The sequence below is a fragment of the Carassius auratus genome, chromosome 4 (genome assembly GCF_003368295.1).
Source record: "Carassius auratus strain Wakin chromosome 4, ASM336829v1, whole genome shotgun sequence".
Lineage (NCBI taxonomy): Eukaryota > Metazoa > Chordata > Actinopteri > Cypriniformes > Cyprinidae > Carassius > Carassius auratus.
Window position 1 is genome coordinate 18,861,876 of NC_039246.1, and position 13,286 is coordinate 18,875,161.

Below are 13,286 nucleotides of genomic sequence, written 5' to 3' on the forward strand. Positions count from 1 at the left end.
ATTGACATGCCTCTCAGGTGCTGGACTCGTGTGGCGGGTGATAAGAGTGAAACAATCAACATTCAAGTCAGGTGAACGCAGCCTGAATCCCTCAGTGAGACTCCACATACAGGTAGTACACCCTTGCTAGCTAGCCTTATTAATTGTTCATTCAGTTCTGCATTATTCAGACTTATGAAGTAAACTCATGTTGTTTTAAACCATCGGTTCCATAATTTCCACAGATAAGAATATTTTTCATTAACATCTTTTAAACGTTACACGTGACCCATTATCGCATTTTGCACTTTCATTAAAGTACCAACCCAATCTGATGAAACAACAACAGCCTCACAATTCATTGAGAAGGTAATGAAACATTACTGATGCGCCTCTGAAGACGGGAAGCAAAAACAATATTACAAAGACAGAGGGGGACGTCGATACGTGCCTATATTTGTGGTCAGTGAATATAATGGCGTGTTAATGATGACTGAACAAATATGGAGGAGATGAGGTGAGATTCTCATTGACTGCTGTTTTCTGACTCATTATGAGTCTAATTGGAAGCGAGACACATTGGTTTTATACGTTGACAATCCAACATGGCTAACAGTCCCTGAAATCTCATCGCATGTGGGACAAATTGGCCTCCCTCCTGGTGGAGGTCCTCATTATCTTGTTCCACCTACTCGCTACTTGAATTATTTGCCCCTCTCGATTTGGCAGCATCAGACCGACTCCATCACATGCCACAGGCTTGCAGACGCACACGCAGAGCTCAAAATAATGCTGACACGTCGTCACAGTTGATTGAGTGGCAAACCTTGTTAAAACCAAAACGGATGACGCAAAAGTCAGAAGCAGAAGAACAGAACCAATCAATTATTTCCTTGCCCTTTTTTTCCCTACATTAGTTTTAGATATAAGGCATTACAAATGTATCTTCACCTCAAGACTTTGATACAAAAATCTGAGGAATATGTAAAATTCGGATTATTATCGGCAGAAGATCTAACACACAAAAATGTATGATCTCATGACCTGTGATACTGTCTGGAAGGAAAAAAATATTAATGAGGATTATTATTAAATAAAGAGGTCAACAGAAGCAAACTAGAAGTCCAAAAGGTTCTTATTTGATTTTTAGGGCTTAAATATAATGGATATTGATTGGCATCTTTGGATCCATAAAGAACCTTTAACATCATTTAACAAAAAGTGCATTACCATAATGTACAGCGCTTTATTTTTGCTCACTAATTTTGTACTAAATATACCAAAAATTATTCTTAAGTACTCAATTGGACTATTTTCATAGACGGACCTACATGAAAACATGAAAAGCTTTTTTTTTTCATAAACTCTTTGCTACAACTCATTTTTATATATTAGCTGTTGGCTACATAGTGTCTAAAGAATGAAAGACCAATTAGGATTAAATGACTGACTCATCCACACCACGCTGACAATGTGCTCTTTGTGTTTCTAATTAAATACATTATTTTCAGCGGATTACTTCCATTATCTCATGCTAACAGAGCAGTCTGACCACCGCGGACAGCAATGCTTGCACAGACTGCTGCAATGTTAGCAGAAAATGACATACTGTAAGATTTCTTTCCTCACTTCGTCTCTGCTGCTGTAACAGGTGTGACAGTATTTCACCGAACCGAGTGCTTTAATGACTCTCTGAATCTGTGTTAATTAATTCTGTCTCCAGTCGTCTCAATTGCTAATTGTCACTTGCTGTTTCAGTGTCAGTAAGGAGACAAATCAAGCACAAACCAGTTTTTCAGGTGTGCATAAATCATCGTCTCTGACTCTCTGTGTGCTCTAAGGCAAAAAAAATAAAAATAAAATGTAACCTTAAGAAAACTGGAAACTGGAGATTTCGTTGAACAAAAGTGTGGATTCAAGGTTAAAATATGCTGATTTCTAACCTATTGCTAGATTGAGAAAATACCAGGGTGCTACACAGTTTTTGTTTGGCTTCTTTTGATTTCTTTTGCTATCAAAATACTTGAGTTTGTAATCAGAGAATGGCTACCAATGACCTTCTGTGATTGAGTAAGATGAATGGCTTCAGGTTGATGACAACAGTAGCCCACTATTTAGTAATTGTTCAGGGCTAAGAAAATAACATAGTGTAGCATTTAATTGTGAACTCCACTTCTAAGAAAATCTACTAGGGCAATATACTGGCGTTAATAAAAAACGTTTTTTTCTTTCTGGGAAATTCTGTTATTAAAAACAGTGATCTGCTCTCGGAATTCAAAGGCCCCAAAGAGCAACAAAAACCACTTTAGGATCTGATTCATATATCCTGACAGGCATATAAAAAACTCAGTATGCATATGTAAGGTCTCATTTGTGAAGCACATTTCAGCATCTGGTGGCAGACGTCTGAGACCTCAGAGTCCTCTGAGGAACGTCTGTGTTTTCATTACTGCAGTCCGGCCACATTTCACTGCCTGCAATTCCCGCTCTCATATATCTGGAGCTTCTACAGACCACCAGCTCGTGTTTGTGTTAGGCGGGCCATCTTTAGTAATGCAGGTCAACTCAATCCTGACCCAAGACTGAATTACACCTTTTCATCTTGACGGAAACAGATCAACAATCCCTATCTTGAGGTATCTGAAGGTAACCTAAAAATTATGAATTCAGTCTTAACAAACCTTGAATGATTTATTTCAGTGCACTAAAATCTGGGTAGTGTAGTCTAAGTTTTCAATAGTCATACAATAGCTTGAACTGGTCCTTTCATGGTATATTTACAACCTGCAGCAGATGTTCAACATGTGAAGGGAAATTTAATACATTCATGAGCACTTAAATGCTAAGCCATTAAAAGCGGTTAAATCTTGTAACCAAGTATGTAAAAGCAGATAACATTACTGTACTTAAATCTGTCTGAATTCCCCACGTGCATGTGCCATTTTTTATCTGCCGTCTTTGGAAAGTAACACGACTCACTTATGATTTATGCATGCCATAAATAGAAGACAGGAAGTGGAAAATTGAAAATGTATCAAAGCTGAACATTTGCTGCTTGACTTAGCAAAGAGAAAAGTCCTGTTTGCATGAGCGACTGCTCTGTGATTGAGAAAAAAAGCCTTTGTGACCAGAACAGTGTGTCCTGTCTCTGCATACAGGACTTATGAGACGCTGCAAGATTTAGAAGATGTTTGTGCCTTGCTATGCAAGTTTAATGCCTCCGAAGAAAGTTCATTATACGCACAGTCACGTTCACTTTAAACCTGCCAGCAGCCGATCGCTACGTGTGCAGTGATGAAACGTTTTTCACAAGCAATTAACTTCAGATATCTCATGTCAGGAGTTTACACCGAATGCTTTGTTTATCCAGCTGATTCAGATGTGTTTGGCACCAATTATATGCAGGTGTAATGACTCTGTCATTTCTAACTTTCACCTGACCGGACATGAAACAAAACTTCAGACTGAGAATATAAAATCACAGTCACACTGGCTTTGTCTTTCTGGAGCTTGACAGCCCCTGGTCACTATATGCTTCTTTTGTGTTGCACAGAAGAATGTCATACAGGCTTGGAACAACATGAAAGTGAATAAATATTGACGATCAGAATTTATTTTTTTAGGTTAAACATTCCCTTTCAGAGGTTAGTTACAAAAGTGTATATATCAAAAATGTATAGTTTTGAAATAGTATGGAAATATGCCATGTGGGACATTTTAGAAAGTGTCTGGCCATTACATGGTCTTCTCCTGCACAGTGCACAGTTGGCACATCCACCTAATGAGGTGTATTTTCAGAGGTGCGTCTCAAGTCGGCAGCCGTCTGCAGAAGGGTGAGATCTTTACAGCAGACTTTCCTAAATAATTCATGAGTGTCAAGCAATAAAACCCCTTTTAGTCTCAGACCACAGGTGCATGGATGTTTACAGATGCTGCAGACATCAGGCCTGTGGGGACTCCACATAAATGTGAGGAGATGACAGACAAGACCTGTGTGTTTTCTGATGCTTCTCCTCTGATGCTGGGACATGACCCATGAATAAGAGCAGATAACACAACATGGTGCAGAACAGCAAGTGAAATCTATAATCTGACCAATAACTCACAGATGTACACAAGAGGTGTGCAGACAAGTGCATGTTCGTGACAAGAAAAATATATAAGCTCAGTTGACACTATATTTTTGCCTGTTAGCCAATTTCACTTCACATGTAACCGCCTTTATTCTTTACAGAGCTGCTGAACCATCCATATACTATAATAACAAAACCCACCAACATATTTATTTATATTTGTTCTGGACTGTTTTTACTTGTAAATGGTGAATGTTTCTCTCTTATTTCAGACGAGACGACTTTTTCACTATAGGTGAAACATCAATAATTATTATTATTATTATTATTTGGTTTTATCCAGCAATGGTTTGAAGTTAAAAAAACGGTCTTAATGATGGTTTTGTTCATGAAGAACACAGATTTTTACTTTACAGGATGATAATTTATGGACTGGGGTCACGTGAATCACTTGTGGATTATGGTGATGTTTGAATGAGCTGTTTGGACTCTCATTCCGACGGCACCCATTCACTGCAGAGGATCCACTGGTGAGAAAGTAATGCAATGATAAATTCCTCCAAATCTGTTCGCACAAACAAACAAACTCTGACATTTCGAAAGGCCTGAAGGTGAGTAAATTCCAAGCAAAATTTCTTGTTTGTGTTAACTACACAGAAGAAAGCTTTTAGATTGTTTTTTTCTTTGCCAATTATCTTCAGTATGGTTCTTCTACATATCTTTATTATTTTTATACATCATTCATTTCATGTCCTCGCTCCTGTCTCCAAGGACAGATGTGTTTCCATGTATTCTCTCTTAGAATTATATTCTCTTATGGTTATTTTTGTCTCGTAAGTCTAGACTGGAATAATAGCATTGGAGAGGTCAGTCATCATTGACCCTTACAGAGTCTCTCGTGTTTTACAGTAAATGTCAAATCCTGCTAATTACATGTCAGAGCTGCTGCTTTCAGTTAATGAGAGTCACATACATGCACATGACTGAGATCAAATGAGCCTGCTTCTCACTGGATCACTGATTTCTAATGATTTATTAAATAATCTGTAAATCTAGAAATTATTTAATTTGATGTAATGCCCACTGCTTGATAATGTATGAACCAGACCTCAGCTGTTTAATTATAAATTGAAATATATACTGAAAAAATAGAGTCATAGATCATCAGTAACTCATGAGTTTATTAGAAAATAATGCACAATACAAGTCTTATTTAAAATAATTTGAATAAACTTGCAAATTAACCTATGTAAAATCAAAATAATATTATATAACGTTCTAATATTATTACAATTAAAAAAGTTTTAATATAACGTGAATATTCTTTCATGAGACACATGCTTTCCTTATTTTTTTTTTTAATGTGTCAGTAATATGAGTAATTAGAAGAATAAATACTGCTCTTGGCAACTGAATGATATATTGTTACTCAGCACAATATGTTTCTTTGTGATAATTTAAAACAATGTCCAACTGTCTTATACTTATTTACACTGAAAATGTTGTTTTGCACATTTTTCTTTGTTTAGATGGAGGGAGAAATTGTGTAAATTCACACAATTACACATTCTGAAATGACTTGCATTCCCTTTTTCCCAAAAGAGCTAGTTTTTCTAAATAATCATTATAAAACTACACATTTCTGACTATATGATGTTAATGAGATGTATTTTATTTAAATATAGAAGTAATTCAAGATAATTTAAATATCTAGGTATAGTAAATATAAAAAAATAAAAATAAAAATCTGTAAGAATTTATTCACCCGTGTTGTTATTTCAAAATCTGTCTTTCTTTCTTCTGTAGAACACAAAAGAAGAATCTTTGTAACCAAACCATTTTTGCTACCATTGATTTTATTATTGGACTTTTCTTAAAATATCACACAGAAGATCCACAGAAGAAGAAAAAAAAATTAAGTTGAGAAATGATATAAAGCTCTACCCTCCTAAGTAGATTGGATTAGTGTGTCACTATGAAGGTGCTCAAAGAAGGGCAGCTTTTTCCCACTTGCAGAAGGCAGCCCTGCCTCCTCATGCAAACTAAACACACCCCTTGTCGGCCGCAGGAAATGACGACGAGCTTGTGGGTTGAATGACCAGACTTGAGCAATCCTCAACACACATCATGCCTGTTTAATCGTCCAGTGTGTATTACAAATGAGTATCAGTGCATCATGTTATAAGAGCAGCTTAATCCTCAGAGGCAGAACAAAGCAAAAAATAAAATGTCTACATCATTGAGTAATGTCCCTCCAGCTCTTATGTTTCTTTCCTCCCAGTACTCTTTTGGAGGTAGAAATAGCAAACTCGCAAGTAAGTTCGATCAGGCTTGAGTGATTCAATGATAGCAGAGCCCCCGGTTACATCACTCTCCACACAGCTCTGTGATCTGCCAGTGTAAGAATCACCGCCCCTCATTGTCGAGCAGCTCAATCCTCCTGTGCGGTGTGGAGCAGAACGCTGTCACCAGTGATTCAATATCGCTGACAGCTTTGTATTTGTCCGTGCCTCTCGCCTGGGTCATGCCACCCTGAGGTTGTGCTGCTGAGACAGACCACTCTCACTACAAGAGCTTGTGTCTCGCTCTTGAATAAAGATGGCCACACCCATCCCCTCATCCACTACAAGCAGATTTGAGAAAATGCGCGCCACATTTTTTATCTGCCAGAGTGTATACACATAAACATTATCAACTCCTCTTCTAACGAGCGGTTTGATCTTTTTTAGGTGGATTAAAAGAGAACGCTGTCACTAATGATTATCACTGACAGATTCAAATTGGACACGTCTGGGCCACACCCACGCTGAGGCAGCACGCACAGGGGGCTGACTGCTCTGCTATGAGAACATTAAGTCTAGTGAGGCAATTTCTAAAAGCATTTTCAGGGAAAGCTAATTTCCTCTTCTGAGTGTGGGAACCCGAACCCCATACAGCGACCAGCCTCTCAGTTAAATCCAACCCCTTGTCACACGGGCTGAGGCCTGACAGGCCATCCCTGTAGTGCCAAATTGGGTGTTGGAGACAATAAAACTGGGTTATTCACTGCTATTCGAAGCCGCTAATTCGCTCAAGAGACTTTTCGCTGGATTCACAGATACTATTTAAACTGAACTGAGCTGAATGATGACATCACTGAATTCAATGATGAACTGCCTTTAACTGTCATTTTGAATTATCGACACACTGTTTTCCTAATAATGTTGTTCAGTTGCTTTGACACAATCTTTTTTTTGTTTAAAGCACTATATAAATAAATGTGACTTGACTTGACTCGACCTTTCACCTCTCGGCCTATGGGTGTCGAAGTGACAGGAGTACTTTGGAATAATTAACCAGGCTGGGTGTGACCTCAAGGAGCTAAACCCATCTTAGCCTTGGATTATTGTTAACTTCTCTATGGCAATGGATTGCTTATGGAAGTTTGATATCTTAGTCGTTCCACTACATTATCATGGCATGATTTTACTGTTCCTTTATGCAGCAAGATGCAGTATGAACTCCTCTGCATAGCCATTGGTTAGTTTTTTAATACACTGCACAAACCACTGGCTGAGCAGTTTCACTGTGTGAATGAAAAACGCTTCAGTTCAGTTTTTCCCTTATGCTTCTAGAAAGATGCAGTACTTTTTCCCGTATCTCAGGGAACCGAGGTTACCTTAAGTTACCAAGTACTTTTCATGGAAGACCTTGATTTTCTTTCAACTACAATTCAACAATACATTTAACTTTGCTTCTCATCTGTTTTTTTTAATCAAATGTCCACTGGCTGCCAGTCACGGCTTTGTGTGTGACCGTCTGTGAGCAGATCAGACATGAGTCAAGGACACAGAGATGTTCTCGCTGGACTGTGCAAACTTCATTGTTATTCTATCACTTGTAGCGGGATTAGAAATATATCAGAAATGGTCTTGAGCAGGTGAAGGGGAGCTGATACACTCAGTAGAGGAGAGAAACGCCAGAATTTTGTCCTACATGAAGCCCTGTGACATTTAATCTATCTCTGCAGGGAAGACGAGAGATGGGACGAGTTTCATCAAAGTATGTCAACACTGGAGAGAAGGGGGAAAGACACACTACAACCTCACGTCTGAGACCCAGCGTGAAATATTACAGGCCAGTGAGCATTTCATTCCCAGGTGCCTTTGCAGTAGGTTTGTTTGTGAACCACTGAAATTGCAGGCTCACTTATGACAGTAATTAAAGGAATGACATGATAAATGTCACACACACACGTACACACACACAAAACTGTGTTTTACTAAGCTGGAATAGCTACAAATTGTAGATTTAGCAAGGCATGAAATCCTTTCTTTGATTTTATCTTGTGCTTCAAAGATTTTATAGCACCTTTGACTATGAGCATAAAATATGCAATGGCAACTTGGAACCCCTACTTAGACTAGAAGGGATGATTGGACTGAAATGTAAAGCAGCCAATAACAAATTTCAAAATGACAAAATGTTTTGTTTTTACATGCAATTTTGAACTATTTTACCTGACTTATATCATAATAAGAGACCAACATGGAGGAAGAAACTGAAATGTGTCAAACACTATTAAAAAATGTGGGTTTGAAAGGATAGATAGATAGATAGATAGATAGATAGATAGATAGATAGATAGATAGATAGATAGATAGATAGATAGATAGATAGATAGATAGATAGATATTATTTATTCATTTGACTTATATAATATAGAATTATATAATATAATTAAATTAAATATCTATCTAAATATCTAAGTCAGCATATTAGAATGATTTCTGAAAGACTGTCCGACAGAAGACTGGTAATGATGCTGAAAATTCAATCTTAATAATACATTACGTTTTAAGTTATATTAAAATAGAAAATAGTTATTTTAAATTGCATTAATATTTCACAAAATTACTGTTTTTTTTTTTTAAATTACTGACCCTAAACTATGGTATAATCCTGCTAATCAATTTAGAACTGGTCATTCTTTTGTGTAAAATCTGGTCAGTATTCAGATTTGTGACACTGATTCTGAGACAAGCAATAATAATAATAACCCACGTGTAGCTCCTTCAATAATTACAAATCGCACCGTAAGATGTTTGTGAAGTGCTGCAGCAAAGCCAATAAAACAATGTTTAGAAGCCTTGCACAATTTAACCAAGAAGCACCTGGGGTATCAATTCAGACATATTACCACTGAAGTAGGAAATAAATAAATTAATCTCTGGAAACTACTACAGTCTAAACTTAAAGTGGATTTCAAATATTTACCCTAAAGGAAGGATGACAAGTTTTAAATTCCTCTGCAGACAGAGTCATCCTTGATCAGCGGGTTTAGGTGGGGGAAACGTGTCAAGGCTGAGAATGTAATACTGTCCCTAAATCTGTTAAAACACACCCAAGTAGATTTGTTTTTGTGGATGTGAATGATTCAATTAGTCCATCTCTTTGAGTTTTTTGACGGGTGTTTTTGTTCTTGTGCCCTTATCAAGTCAATAAAGGTCATAGAAAATCTGAGTTTGTAATCCCAATATGGCTTTACATTAAGAGTGGCTGATCTCTGTTATCGGGATGAAGCTACATGTTGTGTCGCTTGCTCCGGCTCATGGGCGAGACACTCTGAGACACTCCAGATCTCCATCCTCAAAGGAACTGCAGTGATAGAGAGAGCACATACATACAAATGTGGAGATTAGCCGCTATGTTCACTGAGAGCTGGAGGCTTTCTCTGTTATCTGCTTCTTTTGGACCTCTGGCGCTTCGCTGCTCTCTAGGGCAAATCCAGAGTGACTGTAATACACATAGAGAAAAGCTGCATTAAAGAACAGCTCAAGTGTTTTTGCCTTCGAGGTGCAACAGGTTTCTGTGGGGGTCTGTGATTCAGGCCGTGACCCAGAAGTCACCGAGAAGCTGAAAATTGTTTCATAAACTTGGGAATGTAAAGCAATCGACGGCGTGACATCGACAGATCAATTTGACAACTAAAATGATAATCTGTCTGGGAAATCCTCCAGTCGGCCGGAGAGGATTTAAAGTGTCTGGCGAGAGAGGAGGTTTATTCGAGTGAGTCCCACACAGCGCCTGGAGAGATGCAGATTCAATTTGAAAACACACATATAAAATGAGTTCAAGAGATTTAATGAGAATCAGCTTCCATTAAAACAAACAGCAAGGAAGAAAGAAGAGGAATGGATGGCCGCAGGCCGCAGACGCATTGAAAATAAGCTCGGAGAAGTTAAACTTGACAAAGGTGCAAGTAGCTTATTTTCTCTGAGATGAACTGCAGTGGCTTCTGTGTTTCGGTGTCCGAGGTCAACGGGGACAAATATCCTGAAAGTGTTTCGTTTGCGTCGCACAGATGATAACAGGTTTGCTCAGACACTGCAGCCACATTGCTTTGCTCTCTTCAGTTTGACTGTTGACCTTGAGTTTCCTGCATCAAACCCAACGGGAGAAAATGAGGCATGAACGGGTTTAAGTTCAGATGTTTTCAGCACATTCACAAGCTTCTGTTGTTGAATGAGGTTAAACCAAAGGATGATTATAGGCTTCTTAAATATGCAAAATGAGCTTTTAGGTATTTCACAACCTGAACAAAATGAAAAAGTTTCCTTTACATTTGCATTATTTTTATTAATAAGTGACACTGATCTGATGATAAAAAAATAGATGTTAGATCAGTCAATCACAAACTGAAGTGCTATCCTCAGATACTGAGCTTTATTGTCTATACATTGGCCAACTGGCTCCTTTGATTCAGTTTTTTATTCTGCTGGATGCTGGTGGTTTGTTAACAATGTAAGCCGTCTGAAGGGGTCTTGGTGGAGGTGGGTTATCGAGCATTGGATTGCTTCCATAGTTTTTTATTTGTATCGGTCTGTCCAAGCTTACCTCAGCACAAACTCAAATCTCCTCCCAAACTCAATAACTCATCACAATCCTGGCCGCTGATAGAAGCCCCAGGCACTTCAGTTTCCCATGTTTCAGCTGCTCACAATGTGTCTGGTCTCATCTCTTCCTGACCAGACTGTCAGAATTTCAAATGCTCAGCACATTTTTCCATAAGTCCGTCTGAGAATCAGAAATGGGGCTCGATTATTGCAAAAAGCATCTGGATGCTGCTGTGGTTCACGCCAAATCAGAAAAAGAAGATAAATAATTTACTATCAAAATGCATGATATGACATCTAACCTTCATAATTTTGAATGAAAATATAATTATTTAATAATACATTGGTAAATGTTTATTTTTTTTGGCACTTTTTTTTAGATTATCTGCTTTCAATGCAGAGCGCTTATTTTCAGTTCACAAAATATCTTAAAGGCACATTTTGAGTTAATATTCTGATAATTTGTTTGAATAAGTGTTATTAAGCAGTAATTCAAGTATTGAGTAGTAATTCTGCATTTAAGCTCTAACCATTGTTTTGTTAATATTTTAAATTAAAAAAGTTGTAAATTACATCTTTTAAATTTTTTATTTACTTGTTATTTGCAATTAATTTAATTATACATACATATATATATATATATATATATATATATATATATATTTTTTTTTTTATGTTATTGGCATCAGACATTAAAATCTGCATCAGTTTGTCATTATATATAAATATGAACCTCTGGTATCCGTGTCCTCATATAAAATTGATCTTTCCATCTGGACCCAGAGGTTCCTTCTCTATCATTATTTAATCATACCGCTCTAAAAGCACATCTAGAATATTTCCTCCATGTTATAAACCTCTTCCACCAAACACCGTGGAAATGGGCTTGTGGGAGTCTTGGGCCTCATACTGGCGTTTGTAAGTCAATCTTGGAAGGATATAATGGCATGAGGTTTGATGTAGACGTGGTGGGAAGGAAGCCATCTGAATCTGTTGACAGTGTATCGCTGTATTTTCATGATGTTTGGAGAATAATGAAGCTGAGGAGCAAGCGGGGGGGATTTGAAAGGAACACATTTGCGTAGGACAAGTGGCAGAGGCTTTGTGCTCTGACTTGATGTGGCACATTAAGATGACACGCAGTGTATGCGGCTCTATGGGCAGCTTATTGTCAGCGGCGGAGGCAGAATTTGCTTGTTAAGTTGAACAATTATTATTTATTTTTTTATGCATTGAAAAATTCATGCATAATGTAACTGTTCTCATTTCTTTACATATGCATGGCGTGGCTCTGAAAGGGCTGTTGGAAAGGTTTTCTATCAGTTGGAAAGAATCTCTCATTTTAATCAATGGTTGTGCCATTTTAAGGTATTTTTATATGTTTCCGGCGTTGGATCTGCCTGTTACATGATATAATCTGAAACTGTAGAAAAGGCTGAAGCAATGCTTTTGTTTCCGTACAGATGGGTTTTGGTTTCATAAATCTCTGTAGAAGATCTCTTGTTGTCTAATTAAAGGCTTGTTGGAGTCTGTTTTAAAATTACTTTTTTTTTTTTCTTTCAAAACCATTAATAGTTGTGACAATGTATAAAATGGTGTGTATACATATATCTCACAGGAGACTTAAGACATAAAGCACAATATCAGTCCTGTGCAGTCAAAATACTTCCCTCTAAACAAGCCGTGAAATAAGAAACAAGCTCTTTAGTTTCAGTTCAGCACATTTCATGCAGTTTTCATGATAATGTTGCACAGTGAGAAAGAGTGCCTGGAAGGAATAAGAACTTTCAAGAACTAAGAACTGCAAGGTAATATAAACACCACTGAAAGAGGAAAACATGATTCATGCACATATAGCTCAATATCACACTATAGTAGTTACATGTATTTGCTCAATATCCATCTGCCTTCCTGGTTTTTCTGATATGGATTTCTGCTCTTGACTTCCTGTATTAAATATCGCCCTTGATAAGAGTATAGGAAATGATTTACAGATGGAAACACATGCAGATAGCAGGATATAAAAGGATTGAGTCTCACTGTCCTCTTTCCTATCAGATTTTTTTTTTTTTTTTTTTTTTATAATCAAACACACACATTTTCCTTTTAGGTCATTGGAAGCTTGATCTGTTAATGCTGTTTTTGCATGTGAGGTAATTGTGATACTAACCTCACATGCATGTATTCTTTAATTATTATAAAATTTGAATAAATATTGGTTTGCAGTAAGAAAATGGGCTAAATATAGAGTATATTATTTATTTTTACGTTAGATCCAGACTCAGTGTGAACACAAAGAGAGCTGGGTTATTTTTTACTCCTTTCACCCTCTGGTCCATTTAAAGTGGACTAAGATTTA